The following is a 23,358-nucleotide window of genomic DNA, read 5'->3' as shown; positions in this document are numbered from 1 at the left end:
AAGGAACTCAGACGTGTGGGAGACGAGTTCCCCAACGGCCTTTTGGTGCAGACAGACGCCAGACCACCTGGAGGGGATACCCGGGCTGCCCCGTGCCCCCAGCTTCTGGGTGTCACCCTGGCGCCCCCTGCCTCCCAGCCGTGCGGCAGCCGGGCCTCCTCCACCTGCAGGGGTCGCCCTGGGAGCGCGGCCCGCCCCCTTCCGCTGCGGCCTCCGCCCCCGGCCCCGCCTTGCTGGGTTTGCCGGGCTCCGCCAGGCCCCTCGGTGCCTCTCCTCGCGCAGCCGCCGCCAAAGCCTGGAGAAGTGGAATCTTGCCGCCGCCGCTCCCTGCGCGGGCCTCGCGGAGCCGCACTGGGCATGCTCAGTCGCTGGAGCCAGTGCTGCTCTAAGTAGGAAGCTCGCGTGCTGCAACCCGCAGCTGATCTGGGCGCTCAGCGGACTGCGAGACCTAGGAGCCGGAGCCAGAGCCGATAGAGCGTCGCGTAGTGCTGGTGAGCCACGCTTTCCTCCATGCCTTCAGACCGGGAATCCGGGGAGGGGGGTGGGGTGGCCCGGAGTGCGGCGCGGGAGCCCGGCAGCCGGCGAGCCTGGCGGCTTGTACCTCTGCGACTGCCGCTCCGTTTCTGGCGGTCACCGCCGGCCGCCCAGCCGCAGCCCCAGCTGCAGCAGCTGCCGCTGCATCTGCAGCAGGCACCCGCTGCGGAGTCCTGCGCACCCCGCACCCGCGCCGCAGGGCCGGTGCTCTAGCTGCGGGCTTGCCCGTCACTCCCATTGCTCCTTCACTCCCATTCGCAGCTGGGGCTCGGCAGGGTAGGGCGAGGACACTGGGTCGCAGGGCTGTGCCCAGGCAGAGACTGCGGAGGGCAAAGTGCGGGTGGGCGCGGGCGACGAGCAGCGCACGCCCCCTTGCCCTAGAACCGGCCTGACCGCCCGGCGGCGCGCTCCTGCTAGACACTTAGAGACCTGGCCAGCGACTCCAGGGGTGCAGGGAGCCCTGCTGCCCAGAGAGGAGAAGGGGGCAAAGTTCCTGTCTCTTCAGCAAAGCAGAGAGCGTTTTAACTAGAAAAATGGTTGTGTGCCGAGGGCTGGATCAGGGAAGCCAGTCATCGGGGTCCCGAACGTCCCACTGCTTCTCTCTGGGAGGAGTGGTGTCTCATATGCCAGAAATGACATTTGTGCGAAGAAAACTAGCTGGGCGGAGGGAGGGATGCGGAGTCCCGTAGAAACAATGAGAGGTGGTCCTTCCACGTCTTTGGCGGAGAGGCGCAAAAGGCCAAGGGCGTGTGGGGCTTTAAAGAAAAAAAAATTGGAGAAATCAGATGGAGAATCGGGACCGTTTTTGTAGCCAGGTTTCTCACAACCACGATTGTCCCGATCACTTGGGGATGGACTGAGTGGGTGTAGAGAGCTCACGTGGAGAGAATTAGGTCAGTGTCAGAAGACCAGTGGGCTCTTAAAAGGGGTAGTTTGAAAAAGTCCTGTCATTGGCTTTGCATTGTGCACGATGGATGACTTAAATCAAAGTCATAAAAGAGCATCATAAAATGATAACAATAACATTTTAATTTCAAGAAATAAACTTTGTGATGCTGCCCTTTTTGTTATTTGTTTCTTCATTTCACTGACTTAAGAATAAATTATGGCAGATGCTCATCTGTTTTAGGATTTGGTCTCTTACATCTTTTTTTTTCTCTCTTATCATGATATTGCAGATAGTTCCTCGAAATGGCCATGGTAGACCTGAACTTGTGTGACTGACCTTGTAGAAACAGGACACTCGAGGGATGTTTCTTTATGAACTTAGAAACAGGCTTTGTCTGTACCTTGAAAGCAGAATTTCCTCAACAGTTTCTCAGAATTCGGAGACTCTTAGCAGAGTCTTAGAAATGGCATCTGTTTGGAAAGATGGTATTTGTCCTGAGAATGGGGATCCTTCCCCCTAGGCAGACAGAAATGTGATGAGAGCTGGGTGTCAGGAGTGCAGAGTGGTCCCTCTGTGGAGTGTGGGCGTGGGGGGGGGCGTGGAAGGTGGGGAGATGCCACAGGTACAAGATGTCCACCACTGTCCTTTTGAACTTGATGTGCTAGATTGGTAGGTGCCTTCAGAAAGTTCTCAGAAATACCACACTTGCTCAGAACCTGTGAGAAAGGTCTCAGCTTGAGACCCTTTTCTGGTGAAGGTGCGGATGTCCTTTTACACTGTTATTACTTTACTCTAAACTGTTCACCTTCAAGGACCCGGCAGAATCCTCCCTTCTGTGACTTCATAGCGTAGGAGTTGAAACACTTTGAGGGTCTGCAGGGTTCCAGAGGAATCTTTTACATTTTGTGTCTGTAATATGAACAGAGACTACAACATGACTACAACACTGTTTAGGGAAAGACAAATATTACAAGACCACGTGCTCAAGCAATATTCTAGAACAGTTATTTTGTCATGTTTCTATTTTCTGAGGACTTTTTGTGCCAGAGGAGAAACAGCAAACAAACATTGGATACTTTTTCTGTTACAGCAGGAATCAGCACTTGAAACCCTTGCCATGACTGTTAGACATGTGTTCTGTTGCTTACCCAGACTAGTGGGTATCTAAATGTGTCTATGACAAATGGAATCTTAGTATCTCTCTATTCCCTCTACACCTTTAAGACAGACAAAACCTTTGTGATAAAACACCTTAACTATTCCAGAGATCTGCTACAGTGTTGGTGAGACTGACGGCTACTTACTACAAGGCATTTAGGATGTGTTTTAGGAAAATACTGTCTTAAGTTATTACTGATTTTGAGGGTGATACTTTCCTTCCCTGGGTTAAGGAAACTAGCATTTGATCACGGTCTGTCACATGGCAGGACTGATATTAAGCTTTTTGCATATACTGTCTGGTATGTGGTATATGTGTGCATGCATTTCTGTGTATGCGTTTGCAGGTACTAGTCATGTGCACATGGGATGCTCAGAGGGCCCTTGTAAAGTAGAGCCTTATACTTTCACCTTTTTGGAGACAAAGTTTCTTCTTCATTGTTGATGTCTATGTATGCCAGGCCAAGTGGCCCCAGAGCCTTGGGAACCATCCTGTCTCTACGGTTCATTCTACCCAGTAGAAATACTGGGTTACCATCCTGGTTCTGGGGACTTAAACTCAGGTCTGAGGTGTCTTGACATAAATGTCACCTGCCCAAGAAAGCTCCTCTAAGAGGCGGAGACTTGAGACCCCGTAGCACTTTCACCGTTAAGTTTTCTCTCCTAGGAGAATATTTCAGTGTGCGCCATTTTTATTCCCTAAGCACCCTCTTGCAAGACATCGACGATTAGTTTAGGATGAGGTTTGATGAGAATAGCGTGTCTTCCAAATGATGTGGGTGCTTGTACGACCCTTCCATATGTATTATAAAATGGTTTTGTGTTCATTTATTTTCAGCCGTGTTGTCGGCCTAGCAAATAGAATTAAATCTTGGGATGATAAGCCCGAATTACCCATTTTGGAGTGTTGTTAGCGCGCATTCTGTGTGACGATATGTGCTGATGACATGTTTTGCCGCTGTGATGGCTCGTCAGAGGCAGGGTGAAGCTCTGTGATTACGGATCTGGTAGGATTTGATAGACCACCAAGCAGGGCCTCCACAGACTTCGCTTGCGTGTCCTGCCTTCTCTTTCACTCCAGCTCACTCTGTGACTTGGCTGTGTCAGTTCACATCTCGGGGTCCCAGTCTCCCCATTTGTCGAATGAGGTTTGCAGTGGAATGTGCCCTCTGGTTGTTGACTGAGTCCTTCTTGGCCTGGTTCAGAGGTCTGTACTGCAGCCATTCAAGGAGGGGGGATTCACTTTAGAGCATAGAGGCCGATTTTGTGCTTCTCAGAGCCTGTCCTGTCCTTGTTTTGTCTAATATCCTTCCTTCTTGGTCAGTTCCTGCCTCCCATTGAATTTTTCCTTTGCTACAGAGTAACTGCCATAAATGAACTCTGTGGACTCGTGTCCTTCTGGGTAGGAGACAGCTGGGATTGGGCTGAAATGTATTGGAGTTGGAAATTTTTATGCCATCTCCTGAAGAAAGACTTTCTGCTTTTAGGCTCCCAGGTCATCTAAGAAGATCCTAGCAGCTGCAGAGGAGACATACCGAGTCTTGGTTGCTGGGATCTGTCTTGTATGCTTTTAGTAGTCTTTTCCGTGCTGGATCCTTCACCTTCTGCCCTTAATGAGAGTCTCAACTCTTGGCCTTAGGAATCGATTGTCACTGCCATTTGATGTGCGCATCTTTAGTGACTTGTGCGGGCGTTTATGGTCGGCTGCTGCCGTAGCAGGAGTGCCGGCTGGATGATGATGGCATCGAGAGCAGGCCTGTTCCGAGTTATACATGCATTGCTCTCAAAATGCGCCCAAGCCTACAATTGTTAATCTTTAAGTGAGGCAGGAGAGGAAAGCCAGAGTTATCACACTACTTAAGAACAGTGAGGACAGTGACACCAGTGTCCCTGGCCCTCGTGGGGGACGGGGGAGTCAGGGTTCTGAACCCCCCTGCAAGGAGCAAGACTGGAACTACAAACAAGGAGGAGAGTGGTAAGAACAGGAAAGTGGGGGAGGGGGTAACTCATCATGTGAAGACTGGAGAGCCTGGGTCTGGTTAAAGGCAAGGAGGTCAGAACAGTAACTTACTAATTAACTAACAACAAAAGACACAGACAAAGCAAGAAAGAATTAAAGGGGGGAAATCCCAATGTATAATTTCCTGGTATATAAAATGTATAAAATGCATGAGTTCCCAGAGGCAAAGGAGAGAGACCATAGGGAAGAATAATGCGGTGGAAATATGCATCAAAGGTTTTCTTTGTGTTGGTGACTTGAGAATGTTCGGAAGTTAACCACTGTGCCCCTTCCCTCTTGTGGATGCTGCAGGGTTTTGCCTGCTGGGCAGTACCTGGAGTTTCTGAAGTTTAACTATATTGGCAAGTATGCTTCAGGAATGCTTGGAGTGGGAGGAAGTGTGGCTTTGTTATTTTTAGTTGTCTAAAAAAATGCCGAGTTTTGAACTGAGCTGGAAGGAGGAGCGTGCATTTGGGAGGATGCAACTGGAGGGGACTTGGCAGAGTTCTGGAGAGGAAGGGCGAGCTCCTTTGCCGGGGACGGAAGGCATTACTGGTGGGACAGGATGTAGCATTTCCCATCCACTACCCTAGAAATCAGATCTTAATTTGTATGCATGGTAAACGTGAATGTTTTGTGTATGCAAAGTACAGTGCCCGCCTGAGGGCCGAGAGCCTGTCAGTGACATTTTGGTCGTCCTCCCTGCAATGATAATGATGATGATGGAACCGGAGCCTCATTGGCCTCCAAATGAGGAGAGGTGCCCGTTTTCCTTGAGATTATACCCATCCAATTTTGGGGTAAGAATCTTTTGTGAAGGAATGGGAATATTTTCATTTGGCAGCTTAATGGCCCATGAAATTGCTAAGTCTGGGAATCTGGTCCTGAGATGCCGAGTTCTGCCCTTGGAACTGAGTTAGTAGCGAAGCCAGACCAACACATAGAGCTTGTGGGTGGGGCTACTGGAGCCCTGGGCCTTCCAGGAATGCAGAGTCACCCCAAGTCCCAGGAGCTGTGAAGGAACTCATTTTGAAAGTGCCCTGGGAACCAATGAGTATTTTTGAATTATAGCCCAAGGACGACAAGCAGAGAGGGCCAAGATGAAACATGGGGCCTGTGAGAGCAGACAGGGCGAATGGCCGAAACGTGACTCCAGCAGGCAGGCCTGGAGATGTAACTTGGCATTTGTTTCTTTGCCTGCAGACCTCTTTCTGGCGGAACAACATGCTTTTGCAATTTGAAGATGGTGATTCTAGGAATTGCTGTTGGAATCGAGACAAGTGAAATCAAGAATTGCTTAATAGTCGGCTTAGTGTGGGCCCCCCGTGCTATCACGCCCTCCGGGATCAGCCCGAGATGGCTAGAGGAAGCTTAAGAATGGTTGGTTAAGAAAACCTGGAATTGTTGGTTTTCACCTTTTTGGTGTTGGTGGTACTATTGGGGTGGGCTCAGGGGAAGAAGAAAGCTTCTAGGTTTGAAATAATAGTTTTACAGAGTAAATAATGCAGTTCAGGTAACACTTTAGAAATCTGTGCGTAGTGGGCCTGGAAAGATCACTCAGCCAATAGAGTACTTGCCTTTGCAAGCATGAGGACCTGAATTCAGTTCCCAGCATCCACGTAAAAGCTAGGCTTTGTGTCAGTAATCCCAGTGCTGGAGAGAAGAGGCAGATCCTTGGGACCTGAATTCAGTTCCCAGTACCCACGTAAAAGCTAGGCCTGGTGTCAGTAATCCCAGCGCTGGAGAGAAGAGATAGAGAGATCCTTGGGACTTGCTGACCAGCCAGTCTCACGAGATTTACCTTTCAGCTGCTTTCAGAGCCCACAGTTAGCTGGAAGCTGCCTGTGGGTGGCACGGTTATCTCCTCAGGAGTAACCCTCAAGTGCAGATGTCATCTGAATACAAATCTACTAGCAGGGTCCAGATATGATTTCCAGACACTGGAAACTGAGTTTCTCTGTTAACTCTGGGAAGATTCCAGGATAGATTCCTTCTGTATAAAATACAGACAAAAGCCGGGCAGTGATGGTGTACACCTTTAATCCTAGCGCTCGGGAAGCAGTGGGATCTCTGAGTTCCAGGCCAGCCTTGTCTATAGAGCAAGTTCCAGGAAAATCAGAGCTACACAGAGAATCTCTGTCTTAAAAACCAAAAATAAACAAAATACAGGGGAATCTGGTTGTTGGCTCATGCAGGCGCCGGAAGGCTGAGTTGTCGGATGAGGATTTCAGGGCCTCCCCAGCAGTCCCAAGATTAGCCTGAGGTTTTGGCTCCTCTGGCCTTGGCTTGACACCCTGGGAGAGATGGCGTGTTTCTCTAGGCATCCTGCGGGTTCTTTGCTGCTGACTGTGTTCTTAACTTGGGGTCTTTGTTTAGTTTGTTCAGTAGACTTGTTCTAGGCAAGGGCCAGACTACCTTCTACATTAAATAGTTTGCATTGCTGGGCAGTACCGTCTGTAGGCAGAAGTACCGTGTGTAGCTGGACCGTACCGTCTGTAGGCGGAAGTACTGTGTGTAGCTGGGCAGTACTGTCTGTAGGCAGAAGTATTGTCTGTAGATGGACAGTACCGTCTGTAGGCGGAAGTACTGTGTGTAGCTGGGCAGTACTGTGTGTAGGCGGATAGTCCCGTCTGTAGGTGGACAGTACAATGTGTAGTTGGACAATATTGTCTGTAGGTGGAAGTACTGTGTATAGCTGGACAGTACCGTCTGTAGGTGGAAGTACTGTGTAGCTGGACAGTACCGTCTGTAGCTGGAAGTACTGTGTATAGCTGGACAGTACCGTCTGTAGGTGGAAGTACTGTGTATAGCTGGACAGTACCGTCTGTAGGTGGAAGTACTGTGTAGCTGGACAGTACCGTCTGTAGGTGGAAGTACTGTGTGTCGCTGGGCAGTACCGTCTGTAGGTGGAAGTACTGTGTGTCGCTGGGCAGTACTGTGTGTAGCTGGACAGTACTGTGTGTAGCTGGGCAGTACCGACTGTAGGTGGAAAGGGAAGCCAGGCATGAGGTAGGTTTCTTGGGGTGTTTCATTCTTGGTGGGCTAACGTGATATAATTTGTGGCCATGACTGAGGCCTGATGAGAACACTCAGTTACTGGGGTGTAGATACCATGGGAAACACTCCTAAACCATAGGGTCTTCCTGCGTTAGAATGGAACTTTGGATTCTTGCCAAGACACAAGTTTCATATACGTCTTTATAGGTCATTAGCGAAGAGAGAATTTTGGTGACATCCAGAGACCTTGGCTTCAGGGGCTCATTCCTTTGTGCAGCAAATGTTTATTGAGTACATAGTTGGCACCAGGCACTGTGCCCAGTCCAGGAAAACGAAGGAGCGTGCCACAGTTGGTGGTGGCAGGGTGCTGTGGTGGAGGCCTGCGCGGGGTTTTACAGGGGTGGTGAGAAAGGAAGCTGACCCTCTTCTACAGCAGTGGGATGCTGCAGGGGCGGGGAGCTGTGGCGAATGGCTTCTGTGGAAATCCCCATTGGAGAAGCCTTTTCCTGACTCCTTCCCCACCTTCGGCTCCTGGAGCTCTTGGAGCCCATCTCTGCCAACATTGGGATCCTTTTGTGAGGGTAGAAATGTGGCCGGCCATTTATATCTCTGCAGATCCTGCTGGTGGCGAGCGCGCGCGCGCACGTGTGTGTGTGTGTGTGTGTGTGTGTGTGTGTGTAGCACTTTTGCCCTGCAGGACACATTTGGCACTTTCTGAAGACATTTTGTCTTGCTCTTGAGGTTGAACTACTGGCCTTTGCAGGTAGTGGTCAGGGATGCTGTTGGCCAGTGTGCAGCCTGTAGGGCAACCTTGCCCTGCAGAGAATATCGGGTCTTGGTGTTGAAAGATTAAACTCTTGAGGTCTTGGTATCGCTCTGTCATGTGGTAGCCACGTGTGCACCATGAGAGGATTCTAGTTGGACACCACAGTTATGCGGCGCCTCGCTGTCCCCACTGCACACAGGAAAGCTAAAGTGTTCGTCATGGTTCTGAGGACCTCAGACATTAACAGGGGTTCAGGGTTTAGACCATCACTTGGCAGGCACCAAGCCCTTAGCCATTAATATTACTTTTGGTTTACCAAGGTTTGCTTTTTGACTCAAAGAGCTCACCTTTCGGGGGGTCCCTAGACCACCCCTGGGGTACTCTGGTGTGAGAATTGGTTGTTTTTCTCGCAGTCCTAATTTGATTATCTTTCTCCGTTCTCACCCCTTGATTCTAGGGCTCTCAATAGCTTTGCCTTTCATCCCCCTTTTCCCCAGGGACCCGAGTTTATGCCCTTGCCAAACCTTCCCCTAGAGGGCTGAGAGAGTGATATTTATGATTTTCCTTAGCTTTGTCTATTTCGGGAACGGTGAGAAAGCGGGAAGCAGGTCAGGGGAGCTGCTGCATTGCTTCCTGCCTGATTGTCCCCGCTTCCTCCGCCGTGAGATTCAAAAGTGGGAGGCAGGTGGCAGTGCCTGCTTGTGACTCTTCCCTCTGCACCCACTAGCTCATCCCCCAAGCTAAGTGCCTACTACTTCCAAAATATCCAGTAATTGGGTCACAACATTATCTGCCTGCCAGGAATCATTTCTGAAAATCAAAGGAAAGACGCAGGCTTCCATCAGTGAGATCTGAAACATCTCTATGCTCTGTTTTACGGTTATTCCAAAAATAGAAATAGAGGAAAGCCTCTTGTCATCGCAGTGAGGTGGCTGTGTCTTCGCGGCCTAGAACTGTGCCTTATTTTCACTTTGTAAAAGTGTTCAGAGCCCTTTCTACAGGGAGATGAGCCTTTGTGGGCGCCATTCAATGGATCAAATTTACGGTTGAATTTTTGTAACAGGAGTTTCGGGTTTTGGATGCTGTCAACATACTACAGAAAATGTAAAAACAAAACAAAAACAAAAAACAACCCCAAACAATCCTAAGTATCTTAGTTACTGTCCTGTTGCCATGGAGAGACACCATGACCAAGTCAGCTTATAAAAGAAAGCGTTTAATGGGGACTTGCTTACTGTTTGGAGGGTTAGTCTATTATCATCATGGTGGGGAGTATGACAGCAGGCAGACAAGGTACTGGAGCATTAGCCAAGAGCTTACATCCCCTCCCCTTCCCTTTTCTTTCTTTTCCTTTCCATCTCTCTCCTGACCCCCCCCCCCCCCCCACACACACACCGAGCTGCATAGCCAAGGTTGGCTTGACTTTAACTATGTTAAACTCTTATCTTCAAACCTCAGCTGCTATGTACTGGTTTTTGGATTTACTTTTAGTTGAGGTATGTTTAGTTTGATCTTTCTTGAAGTTAGAGTACAGGTGATCTAGGTCAACCGTTTCGAAGAGATTTATTTTCTGATACCTTATGGTTCTTTGGCATAGCAAACTCAGAAGGGGAGATAGGGGTGAGCTGGCCAAAAATGTTCATTTGTCAGGGATCCCTGATTGAATCTTAAAAAGAACATATGCTAAGGTTCAGTCGTTAAGAGAGAGCTTGATACCCATAAGTGATCCCAGTAGCTGGGAGACGCAGGCAGGAGGATCAAGAGTTACAGGATAGTCTGGGTTACATGGGCTAACCCTAACATTTGGCTCAGCTATCAGGTGGGTGAAGAGGCTTCTATCCATACTGCCTTTTCCTCTGCTTAGAGTAATTTCCAGAAAGATGCAGTGGGATTTTACCTAGAAAAGAATGAAAGGAACTGGAACTGGAGGGAACAACCAGAGAAGCAGTCTAAGCAGAGCAGGGAGAAGTGGGGCAGGGAGGAGCAGGGCAGAGAGGAGCAGGGGCAGGGAGGAGCAGGGCAGAGAGAAGCAGGGGCAGGGAGGAGCAGGGCAGAGAGGAGCAGGGGCAGGGAGGAGCAGGGGCAGGGAGGAGCAGGGCAGAGAGGAGCAGGGGCAGGGAGGAGCAGGGGCAGGGAGGAGCAGGGCAGAGAGGAGCAGGGGCAGGGAGGAGCAGGGCAGAGAGGAGCAGGGGCAGGGAGGCTCCTTTAGTTCAGGACTTTGGATTTGGATGGGTTGTGCTCTTTGGTTCCAGTCGAGATGTGTTTTCATACCGTGTGCTCCTGAAGAGACAGGGAATCTGCCAGAGAGGGTCATGGTCCCGGAGACCGCTACTGTGGACAGGTCCCCGTGTCCCAAAGCTCTGAGGAAAATCCTCTTGCCTTCACTTTTAACGTGGTCCACTGATTTGGGCAGAATGAACACGAGCAATGGTGCCGCCAAACGGAACTGCTGCCGTGCAGGGGCGTCACAATGGGGTCAGTGTCATTTCTAAAAACGACTCCTCCCCGCAGGACGCGAGGTTGTTTCTACTAAAATAAATACAGGAAGTCCTGCATTCCATCCTCTTGTGTGTCATTGTCTCAGGTATCCAAGTCATCTCCTGCTGCGTCCAGTTTCAGTTCCCCTGTAAACCACCTCACTGTACCAGGCCTACGTCTTGCTGGTTGTTTTTTTTTTTTTAATAAGATGTGGAGTTTCATTGAATTTTTGTCTTTTTTTTTTTTCTCTCTCTCTTGGTTCTGAAGACATGGGAATTGCAAGAAAGTAACAGCCACCAACAACAAAAATGAAAAGGCCTCAGAGCACATTGATTTGTGGCAGTGTTATCTTTATTCCTCTAAGAAAGCGGGATTTCCATCCAGTGGGTTTGTGTTGTTTCCCTTTGGGAGAGATAAGAGGAGGATGGATGGCTGCATTCGGAGTTTATATAAATTTTTGCTTCACATTTGTTCTCGGATGAACATTTGGGAAGGCATTGCCTTCCTTCTGCAACACTAGCTATTAAACAATACCACAGTGTCTTGCCAAGAGCAGTTTCCTGCCCTCAGAGCGAAGCTTAAGGCAGCTCTAACAGTGACACAGGAGAGCGGGGTGGGTGCTGGTTTTCCTGAAAGCACCTTTATTTTTCCTTCATGTTGACCTTGGGATTAATTTCAGAATGTTTGGCCTCACGCCATTTTGATAGATGCTTATGTTAAAGAATGTGATGTCCCCGTGTGAATGCTCTAAGGTGATGAAATTGTTAACAGTTTGTTTGCATAAAGCCAGCGACAGGAGAGAGTGGACAGACTAGAAATAAGCGCCGTCTCTGGGAAGGAGGGTGGCTGATTTCTTTCTGTCTCTTCCTTCCCAAGCTCTTGCATCCTTTTGGCAGTGAGCAAAGGAGGAAAATTATTATCATATGCCCCTCCTTGTCTCATCTGAAATGTATTTGCTCAGGACTGGGTCTTGGAGGCTAATTGGGAATCAAAGAGCTAGCATCTTGCTACACGAAATAAGCCGCGCACAAAGGTTTATGTTGCCCTTCCCTGCAGCCCCTAGAGCAGTCAGCTCACAGAGGTAGAAGCTAGACTGGTGGCTGCCAGCTGCCAGGAGCTGGTGTTCTGGGGGACCAAGGTTCCATTTGGGGAGAAAAGTTCGGAGGATGGATGCCGGTGACAGGTGTATAGCAGTATGAATGTACTTAATGTCGTGTAATTATACACTTAAATGGGTGAAACAGTAAAAATTCCAGGGAGGAATGAACTTGTCCTGGACTGAAGCACCTGTGAGCCAGCTCAGATCTCAGGGTGGCCTGCATCTGGGCCTGGTGCTCTGAGGGCTGGGGAGGGGACAGACAGATGGCTCTCCCTTGTCATGTGTTGTCAGAAGCTCTCTTTTGCAGGCAAGACATACTCACCCAGACTAGTCTGGTGTTGTGGACCGAATGTGATCTCATGGGGCACATTGTGGCCGTGTTGTTACTGAGGTCCTTTGGAAAAGAATTACTGTGGTCAAAATGAACCTTCATTGGATTGTCCTCAAAAACCATGACACTTTGCTATTTATTCTGTCAAGTGTACCCTCAGAGCCTAGGCTGCCCACCTTTGGCCCATGTTCTTCCGAGGAAGCCTTGAACTTTAGATACAGGTGGTTTGGGGTTTTAGCATGAGCTGGAAGAGCTGCCGGCAGGATAGCGAGGGACCATGCTAGAGGGCAGGTTTGCTGTGGCACCATGAACCGCTTCAGAGCAGTGATCAGCACGGCCTGCACACTTAGCTCATCTTCTGACTTTTCCTGGGACTCGCTCTGTAGACCAGGCTGGCCTCAAACTCACAGAGATCCACTTGCATCTGCCTCCCAAGTACTGGGATTAAAGGCATGCAACACCACTGCCTGACTTTTTTTTTTTTTTTTTTTTTTTTTTAATTGTGCCAGTAGTCATCAGTTGGGGCAATCCTGCTGAATTGATTGTACTTTTGTAACTGGGCTACTAATTTTATCCAATTTATCCTTATAGGATTAAAACAAAAGGATAGCTTTTCTCTCTCTCTGAAGATTTATTTATAATTTATTATTGTTTTATGTGTATGAGAGTTTTGCCTGCATTCCTGTCTATGCACAACTTTTGTAATCATACATTTTTTTAAAAAAAATTATTTATTTTTATTTTATGTGCATTGGTGTTTTGCCATGGGTGTTGGGTCTCCTGGAACTGGAATTATAGACAGTTGTGAGCTGCCATGTGGGTGCTGGGAATTGAACCCTGGGTTCTCTGGAAGAGCAATTAGTGTTCTTAACCACTGAGCCATCGCTCTGCCTGGTGTACCACTTTTGTGTTGTGCCTATCCATGGGTGCCAGAAGAGGGCATCAGGTCCCCTGGAATTTGAGTTCCAGATGTTTGTGAGCGGCAGTGTGGGTGTTGGGAATCAAACCTGGGTCCTGTGGATGAGCAGCCAGTGTTCTGAACCACTGAGCCATCTCTCTAGCTTCGGGATAGATCTTTAAAAAATGCTGGAGAGAGATTAGTAATCAACCTTTGTGTTCAGCTGCCTGGTTTGGGTTGTTATTGTTATTCTCCTTTGAGAGACCGTCAGTGAGGGATCTGGGTTTGATAGACTGTCAGAGTGGTACCAGTCAGGATCCGTGTTTTATAGGCTGTTAGGGTAGTACCAGCAGGGATCCGGGATTGATCAACTGTCAGAATGGTGCCAGCAGCGACAGGTTTCCTAGGTTTGAGGACTTCGGGGATAGGTTTGATCCTGGGTCACACTTGATCAGCACGATGTCCTTACATCAGTCCTTTGCACATTGTTGCCCAGGCTGGCTGGGAACTCACTGTGTAACACAGGCTGGCCCTACATGTGTGGCAGTCTTAAAGTGCCTCAGCCTCTTTAGCAGCATGAACCACTATTCCCTTCTCTTCTTGCTCTTTAATTTAAAAAGTTACATTTATTTTGTGTGTGTGTGTGTGTGTGTGTGTGTGTGTGTGTGTATAAGAGGGAAGGGAGGAAAGACAGCCTGTGACTGTCAGTTTTTTTCAACCATGTGCGTCCTGGCATTGAAATCAGGCTCTCAGGCTTGGTGGGAAATTCCCTCACCCTCTGAGTCATCCCTCTAGCCTTAATTTTTCAAATTTAAAGTGATTTACTTGTTAGTTTGTTTTGCCCGTGTGGGTGTATGCACATTTGTGTGTTTGTAGGTACATGTGTGTGGAGCCCAGATTTACCATTGCACCTCTGCCCGAATCACTATTGAGACGGGGCCTCTCAGTTGCCCCCAGAGCTTGCCGAGTCAGCTAGTTTGGCAGGCCAGGCACCTCTGCTCCATTTGAGTGAGTGCTAGGGACCCGAACTCTGGTCTTCATGTTTCCAGGCAGCAAATGCTTTATCCCCTGAGCCATCTCCTTAGCCTCTACTTGGTTTTTGAAACAAAGAAAATTTCACCAGTCTATGAAAGTTAATATATGTTTAAAAAGATGTAGTCGGTGTTGTGATGTTTTCTCTAGAAACAAATCGAAGATTTCTGTAATCACAGAACATTCTATCCTGAGGACGTGCTCAGCATAATGACAAAGGATGAGGCCTGGGTACCAGGGGAGAGTGGCTGGCAGCCTCAGAATGTTGTATAAATTTAATATGGTCTGAAAATGCATTTCCTGTGGAGCGGCAGTAAGAATTTACTTGCTAAACTATTTTGTGTTTTCTCCAGAGGAAGGCTGTTACTTCACTTTTTGTTATTGGAGGTCATATTGTTTCTTCCCAGACCAATTTTGGTTGCCCTTTAGAATAATCTGTTGGCACTTTTATTTGTGTTTGAGTTAAGATAATTAGTGGACTACAAGTACACAGGTTGGGTTTTGGGTTGGGCATTTGATTTGAGGACATGCTCAGACCCTATGATGTCCGTTTTGCCTGGTGACTCACGCAGACTTCAGTGTCCTCACTCCTGTTAATTTGGCGGTTTGTGTCATTCCAGTGATATTCTGCAGACTCGTGGATTCTTTCTGTCAGTTATGTATGAGGTCAGCTCACAAAGTCATTTCAAAGACATTTCCTGGTTAATAAGTATGCATGCTAAGGAATTTCCCACAAATCTATTTAAGTGGCCAAAGTCTGAGTTAGCCTATTGTATAAATATTTTACTGTTTTCCTGGTATATGGAGAACACCAGACTGCCAAGTTTATGGTGACTGTGTTTCTCACAGTTCATAGAGTGACAAAGTACAGAGGACGTCCAGCCAGTGTACAGGTGCAGCGGACATTCAGCCAGTGTACAGGTGCAGCGTACGTCCAGCCAGTGTACAGGTGCAGCGGACGTCCAGCCAGTGTACAGGTGCAGAGGACGTCCAGCCAGTGTACAGGTGCAGCGTACGTCCAGCCAGTGTACAGGTCAGCGAACGTCTAGCCAGTGTGCAGGTGCAGAGGACATTCAGCCAGTGTACAGGTGCAGCGTACGTCCAGCCAGTGTACAGATGCAGTGCACGTCCAGCCAGTGTACAGGTGCAGCAGATGTGCACAGGTGCAACGAACGTCTAGCCAGTGCGCAGGTGCAGAGGACATCTGGCCAGTGCGCAGGTGCAGCGGACTGTCCGGCCAGTGTGCAGGTGCAGCGGACTGTCCGGCCAGTGTGCAGGTGCAGAGGACGTCCAGCCAGTGTACAGGTGCAGCGAACGTCCAGCCAGTGTGCAGGTGCAGAGGACGTCCAGCCAGTGCGCAGGTGCAGAGGACGTCCGGCCAGTGCGCAGGTGCAGAGGACGTCCGGCCAGTGCGCAGGTGCAGAGAACGTCCGGCCAGTGTACAGGCGTGACACTGACATCTCAAAGGATAGGAAAGCTCCCCCATTAAGAAAGATTTGAGTCACGCCTATTTATTTAAATAACTGAGTACTTTGTTTCCCTCTTTTGTTGAAGGCTGATGTTTCTCACCATGACAGCAATTAGAAAGTTGTTATTTTCACCGGTGGTGGTGGCGCGCGCCTTTAATCCCAGCACTCGAGAGGCAGAGGCAGGTGGATCTCCGTGAGTTCAAGGGCAGCTTGGTCTACAAGAGCTAGTTCCATGACAGGCACCAAAGCTACAGAGAAACCCTGTCTCAAGCCACCCCCCCCCCCCAAAAAAAAGAAAGTTGTTATTTTCCGTGCTGTGCTTTGGTGACTGTCACACCTGTTGCACTGTAGGGTATCAACAGGGTCGAATGTTGTCACCTGTCATGCAGAGGCAAGGGCACATTGGTGCAGTTTATCATCCTTGTTCGCAGAGCTGGAATCATCCCAGGCAGATTAACTGAGTGAAGAGTAAGCAACCTGTCATTTGTGATTTTCAGGCAGGGTCTCGCCCTGCAGTTCTGACTAGCTTTTCCATGTAGACCAAGCTGGCCTCAAACTGGGATTCTCTCGAATGTTCCCTGCCCGGCCAGCCTCTAACTCAATGAGCAGCTCAGAGAATTAGAGAGAGGGCAGACTGCTCTGCTTCCCCTCCAGTTTGGCTTCTGTACTGGGGACAGATGCAAGACACAAACACAGGAGAGGAAATCCTGAGATCTTCTTGGGATCTGGCACATACGAAAATGTTTCCCTGGACAGAACCTAATGGAGAATTTAAAGGTTGAAGTCAGGCGAGGGGGACATGGCTATAATCATGGCTATGTTAGTTTCATTTTTACTGCTGTGATGGCACACAGTGAACAAGGCGGATTATAAAAGAAAGTATTTTACTGGGCTTGCAGTTGTAGAGGGTTAGAGTTCATGATGGAGGAGCGAAGGCTTGTCAGCAGACAGCTGTCAGAGGCGGAGAGCACACTGGGAATGGGGTGAATCTTTCAAAACCTCAAAGTCCTCCCAACATTGACATACCTCCTCCAACAAGGCCACGCTTCCTAATCCTTCTGTCTTAGATACTGTTCTGTTGCTGTGAAGAGACGCCATGACCACGGCAACTCTTATAAAGGAAAGCCTTTAATTGGGGCTTGCTCAGTTGTGGAGGGTTGGTCCATTGTCATTGTAGTGGGGAGGAGGGCTCTATGCAGGCAGACATGCTGCTGGAGAAGTAGCTGAGAGCGCTACATCCAGGTCTGAGGAAGCAGGAAGAGAGATTCTGAGCTCAGGATGGGCATTTTGAAACCACAAAGTCCGCCCCCAGCGACACACTTCCTCCAACAAGGCCATGCCTCCTAATCTTTTCAACTAGTGCTATTCCCTATGAGAGTACTGGGGCCATTTTCGTCATACCACCACATCTTCCCTAACAGTTTCAACAATGGGGTGGGGGTGTGGGGCAGGGGGAGGGAATGGGGCAAGTATGAAATAAAGAGACATGTGTACTGTGATGGTGTCAGGAGCCATTTCAGGCTTTTCCTTTTTCACATCTCACAGGGCCTTGAAGGAAAAATCTTGAGACAAGAAAACTTAAAGTTAGCCAAAGCATTACGTGCTGACTGTGGAGACTCAAGCTCTGGAAAGCACCACAGAGTGTCTTCATGACTTCCTGCTTATCACTAGCAGCAGGTGTTCTAGCCACTGACCTTGCAACTGCCCTGCCTCCTGGACTGAACAACTGGAGGACTCTGGGCCTTTCCATCAGAAGACAGACATTATTGGACCAGCCAGATGTTAGCCTCTAAGCCCCTCTAATACACCACACACACACACACACACACACACTCATTATATCAAGTTATGTTCCTCTAGAGAACTCTAATTACAGAAGCCGAGACAGGAAGATTGCAAGTTCAAGGGTTACCTGAGCTGCATAGTGAGACCTTGTCTTAAACAAAACAAAACAAAAACCAAGCATGCAATGTTAAAGTTTTTTTCTATGTGTTATATGTTTTTGTGATCTTGTCTTAAAAAACAAAACGGAGAATGATTTTAAGATAGCTGGCGTTGACCTCTGGGTTCCACATGCAGGTGTACATGTATGCACAAACACATCCCCACACAGCCACACATATAACACACACACACACACAGAGTGTGCCATTATATAATGTTAGTGACTACTAGCGATTGGTCAGAATTTGAGAGTGTTTCTCTGCTGGAATGTGGTAAATGTTGCCACACGCTAAGTGAGCAGCATGAGAGGAGAAGCGGGCTGAAAGTGCCGAACTCGGAATATTTTTAGTGTGTCGGTTGGCTTCCGGTATATGAAAATCCTCATGGTAAAGGAAGCTTCTCATTTACTTAAAGCATGTCGTGCTTTGTTTGTTTTCTTATCACTTTGTCTATAGTGAGACTCCAGAGTCTCCACCCATTCACCGCAGGAGTGATGTGGGGATCTGAAGGTCTTACCATCATGAGGTTAACTGATGTGAGAAACTGAGTCTCCTCTCTGTATGCTGAGCTCATTCAGATAGGTGTTTGAGATGGATTGCATCTCTCAAGAAAATTCCTGGAAGACTGTTCTGGTCTTCGCTATTTCTGAACTTGACCTCATTTGGAAAAGGTATTTGGCAGATGTAAAACCCCATAAGATGGGGCCCATAATGTACTAGCCTGAGCTCTGAAGTTGTCATGACTGGTGTCCACATTAGAGGAGGAAATTGAAACGTAGACACATGGAGAATGCAAGGAAGAGAAACTGCAGGGGGATGGCTGTGTGGAGTAATGCCACCAAAACCAAGACTGCCTGAGGCAGGGCACTGGTCAGAGCAGGGGTGGGGCTTCCCCTGGATGAGGCATCTCTGCCAGCACCTTTAGCATCTGTAAGTGCTTACTTTTTGAGAGGGGAAGTGTGCCCTTTTGCACCTGGGCTTAGAATTCACTCCATCCCTTCTGTTGGACCTCAGAGATGAGCATGTCTGGGGGGCTCTGCAATAGTTCTTATTAGGACTGACCTTGATTGATGGTGGGATTTTTAAACTTTTCCACTGTCCACATGTTTTCAAGATGGCGACAATGCTTGGTCCTTCCTCTGTGGGGTTAGCATAAGGATTAACTGAGTTAAGATATACACAGTGCCTAGATTACTGAACTCTTACTGGATGTCCTTATATTACCAAAGGGATGCAAATGGCCTCAGATCTGTGACTTTCTTGTTTTGATCTTGATTAAGAGTGGGGAATTCAGGTGTGAATCAGCCGTAGCTTGCTCTCATCCAGAGTTCAAGGTCAACAGGGATTTGTCAGTGTGCCTCTTAGGAAAATAGCCTGTGAACCAAAAAGATGGAGGCAGAAAGAGGAACGTTCTGCTACGAGTCAGGAAAGGGTCTTCAGTGGGTTAGGAGGTTGAGGACTATCTACAGTATTAGGAGGCCAGGGAGATGGGAAATAGCGGTGGCTATTTAACATAGGGATTGAGGGATTCAAATTCTGCTGCTTTCTGTTCCCCTCCCCCCCCCCCCCCGCCTATATATTTTTATATTTTAAATAGGAATGAAAGACTTTGCCCTGGAAATAGAGGTCAGGATGAGAGTGTGATTCAATAGACAGACTAATTTGAAATACTCAGATCAGTGCTTGGCCACAGTAAAGTACCTACTCAAAAAATACCAGCTTTAGGGGGGCTGGAGAGATGGCTCAGGAGTTAAGAGCACTGACTGACTGTTCTTTCATAGGACCCGGGTTGATTCCCAGCACCCACATGGCAGCTTACAATTGTCTGTAATTCCAAGACCAGACACCCTCACACAGACATACATGTAGGCAAAACACCAACACGAAGAAAAAAAAGAAAAAAAATACCCTACCGGCTTTAGGGCTGTAGTTGTTCTCAGATCAGTGTTAGGATGCCACAGTTCATACTCTTAGCCAAGGTCAGTGGCCAGATACTGTCTTTCACTGTTTGAATGAGGTATTAGGAAGTAAAAAAAGTTTGCACTGTATGATGTTTAAGTTCAGGAAGGAGTATTAAAATGGGCCCAACATTGGCACAAGGCCGTGTACAGATTGCTGATTAGGCAAAATAAAAAAATAAACCAACATGTTGAGCCAACATGATTTTGTTTTTAAATCTGGTGAACCACCTGTATTTTTAAGCAATCAATTTAAAGATGGTTTTGATTTGTTGTTAATTGTCTCCACGTTATCCTGTGACATCATCCCGTGTTCAGAGCCGAGGTAATCACAAATGAGAAACATCCCAGGAGCTCAGCCACAGGGGTGGGGCGGGCTCGCCAGCCTGTGTCCAGAGGAGAAAGGAGAGGAGTGGCATGCATGTGACCTCAGCCATACCCTTGTCTCATGTAATTTTTCTTTTTAGTCTCTTCAGTTGTGTGTGTTTTCATCGTAGAAGGACAAACATGCTCCTATGACAAGACTCACAAAGAAAGCCATCAAAAGTAAACACCACCAGAAACTGCAGCATTTGGAGCCAATAATTGTTAGCCTTTGGGACAGCCCCTGGGTCTCCTCAAACTTGGGATCCCAGAACATAAATATAGTTGAGGATGTCTCAACTTTAAGGGCAGCTAAGGCAGTATTGGGCACTGAGCTTGAGCCGTATTGCTTGTGGGGGTGGTGCTAGAAAATCGCAAAGCAGAAACAACGTAATCACAGACTTGCCTTAATTTTTTTTTTTTGAGTCAAGTGTTAGGTAGATAGGCTGACTTTTAGTTCACTATGTAGTCATGTTTAGCCTTGAACTCTCTAAAACCTGTAGGATTGTTATGGCCATCAGAAGGTCTTGGTGCCCTTGATCTGCCTCCTAAGTGCTAGGATTGCAGGTGTGTGCCTCCGTGCCTGACTGCAATTGATTTTTCTTAAATTAGCATATGATGTTGGTGATAGAAAGCAACTGGGCAGACATGGTTCATTTGCTCAGCTAGCTAGGTAGGTGCTGGGAGTGGATAGAGCAGACACTCTGAGCTTTGTGCGAAGTGACCTCCATCGTCAAACCTGAAGATACAGCCAGCCACAGTGCTAACATAGGCTGTACTTACTGTGCTGAAAAGCTGAACCAAGAGGACACAGATGAGGGGTGAGCTAGGAAGAGGGAACCATTTTGTTATTTTTCTTTTAAGAGACGGTCTCATTTTGTAACCCAGGCTGACCTTGAATTCATGATCCCCCTGCCTCAGTTTTCCAAGTGCATACCTCTACATTTGGTACCTAAAGGTAGTCCTTGAGTAAATACTTAGAGGAGGCAAGAAGTCCAGGCGAAGGGTTGAATAGCTGTTGGGGCTTAAGCTGGTGCATGAACAGCCAAGACTGTTAAGAGCAGGGAGGATGCGAGGCCATCGAGGGTTCCAGCACAGGTGGCAATCCTGCACTTTATGACAGTTATCTGACACCTTGTGGGGAGAAAAGAAGAGGCTTGACAGATGAGGGGCAGCAGAGGACCACAGAGACCCTTGGGAACTCTGCCTTCAGAGATGCTGAAGACTTGGTTGAGGGCGGTAGCAGTGGACATGGTGAGAGATGGTTGTGTGCTGAGTATTTGGTCCAAGTGGAGCCTATGGTGTTTGTCCATGGGTCGGATGTGGAGTGTGGTGGGAAGACTGCAGGAGGAGCTGGGGTTTTAGTCCTGTGGCTGGAAGTGGGCGGCTGCTCCGGATGCAAAGAGAGTGGAGCAGCTGTTGTGGGTCTTGGAGATTTGGGTGACGTGGATGGACCTGTGACCTGAGGCTTACAGTTGAGGCTGCAGGGTCGGGAGTATGAAGACCATTCAAGGAAGCAGTGATATCAGAGACCAGCTTAGGAGTCTCTAGATGGCAGACTGAACAGACCTGAAGCGCTGCTGTGAATGGCTCGATTTTCTTCACTTCCCCGTTGTTCTACGGAGTCACAAACACAGCTTTGCTACTCTGACTGAGTGCACGAATATGCTCTCTGTTTCCTTCTCCCTGCTCAGACTCCTCCACCCTGCCTATGGCCTGTTCTTTTCGGACAGTTGCCGTAGTGGTATAGCCACAGCGATTCTGTATCCGGCTGGGCCTTAAGAGACTGCTGAACCACCGATGCAGAAAACCACAGTCTCCGCAAGGAGCGGGTTAAGCTCTGATGAAAGCAGCCCTGGGGATTGCAGGCTTCCACGCGGCAGGTTGAGGAATACCAGGACGGGGGTTTATGGGAAGAACTAAAGCTATGTTGTCCTGCAAGCCTTACTTCAAGCCCTAGCTCTGTCACTTACGGTGACCGCAGACTTGCCACCTGACACCTCACACCCCAGTTTGCTTCGCCTACAGACTGGAGCCCTCTTAGATGATTGCTGAGAGGTTTCTAGAGAAGGGGCCAGCAAGATGGCTGCCTTAGTTAGGGTTTTATTGCTGTGATGAGACACCATGACAACTTTTTATTTATTTATTTTTTGGTAACAGCTCTAGCTGCCTTGGAACTTGCTTTGTAGAACAGGCTGGCCTCAAACTTACAGAGATCCACCTGCCTCTGCCTCCCAAGTGAGTACTGGGATTAAAGGCATGCGCCACCGTGCCTGGGCTCTGATCACGGCAATTCTTATAAAGGAAAATATTTACTTGGGGCAAGCTTATAGTTTCAGAGGTTTAGTCCATTATTGTCATGGTGAGAAGCATGGTGGCATGCAAGCAGACATGGTGCTGGAGAAGTATCCAAGTGTCCTACATCTTGACTTGTAGGCAACAGGAAGTGAACTGAGACACTGGGTGTGCTTGAGCATGTATGAGGCCTCAAAGCCCGCCTATGTAGTAACACACTTCCTCCAGCGAGGCCCCACCGCTCCAACAAAGCCACACCTCCTAATAGTGCCACTCCCTTTGGGGGCCATTTCCTTTCAAACTAACATACATACAGTGTGGTGTCTAGATAGGAAAGTAGAGGGCTAACCATTTGCCTTTATAAAACAATTGAATGGGAAGCTTAGTATTTACCAGTGTTACTCTTCTGGTTGCTGTGACTAAGGACCTGACAGAGTGGCTTCCAGGAGAAGTTTGCTTTGGTTCATAGTTCCAGTCCATCATAGTAGGGTTCAGCGTGGTGGCTGTTGTGCTGGGGTCCATAGTGGTGGGAGATTGATGTGCTACTAGTTCAAGTTGTGGTGGATCAGTTAGCAGAGGTGGGACCAGAGTTAGGGCTGGGTCCCCTCAAAGGCTTGCCCCCAGTGGTCTGTGTCCACCACGTTGTGTGTCCCGTATTGGAAAACATTTTGAGAGCAATACTACCAGCTGGAGACCAAGAGTTCAAACAGGTGAGAGGTGATGGCAGGTATTTCTCATTTCAAGCTCGTAATGACTTAATTTCTGCCTTTTAAAATTTCTAGTCCAGTCCTTGACCAGATAGGGTTCACTGAGAACAGGTTCAGTGCCAAGCCCACCTTTGGAGATTTGGTGGTCTTTTGGAAAAGTGGGGGTTAATCCTCTCCCATCTTCAGCAATTTTTGTAGCCTTAGGAGAATGTAACACCCCCACAGGCCCATCCTTGCACCGTGTTGTATGAAGAGTGGGCCTGCTTTTCATTCCGCCCAGCTCCTGGCTAGTTTACACCCGAAATAATCACACGGAAATTGTATTCATTAAATTACTGCCTGGCCCATTAGCTCTAACCTCTTATTGGCTAAGAGTCTAACCAGCTTCTGTCTCGGGCAGGAGAATCATGGCGTCTGCCTGTCTCTGCTTTCTTCCTCCCAG

The 23,358-nt window shown here is 48.3% G+C and overlaps 1 protein-coding gene across 9 annotated transcripts in view; it reads left to right on the top strand.

The window, feature by feature from the left end:
* The first annotated feature begins 256 nt into the window (after positions 1-256).
* Positions 257-23,358, top strand: part of Apbb2 (amyloid beta precursor protein binding family B member 2) — a 311,966-nt gene continuing 288,864 nt past the window's right edge. For all 9 annotated transcript variants that reach the window (XM_057771510.1, XM_057771509.1, XM_057771505.1 and 6 more), the window contains exon 1: positions 257-491. The gene's annotated coding sequence lies outside the window, so the exon portion shown is untranslated. The remainder of the gene's footprint in view (positions 492-23,358) is intronic.

This window comes from Chionomys nivalis, chromosome 6, assembly GCF_950005125.1.
Source record: "Chionomys nivalis chromosome 6, mChiNiv1.1, whole genome shotgun sequence".
Lineage (NCBI taxonomy): Eukaryota > Metazoa > Chordata > Mammalia > Rodentia > Cricetidae > Chionomys > Chionomys nivalis.
The sequence above is the reverse complement of the archived record's forward strand: the minus strand, read 5'-3'. Positions and strand labels throughout refer to the sequence as shown.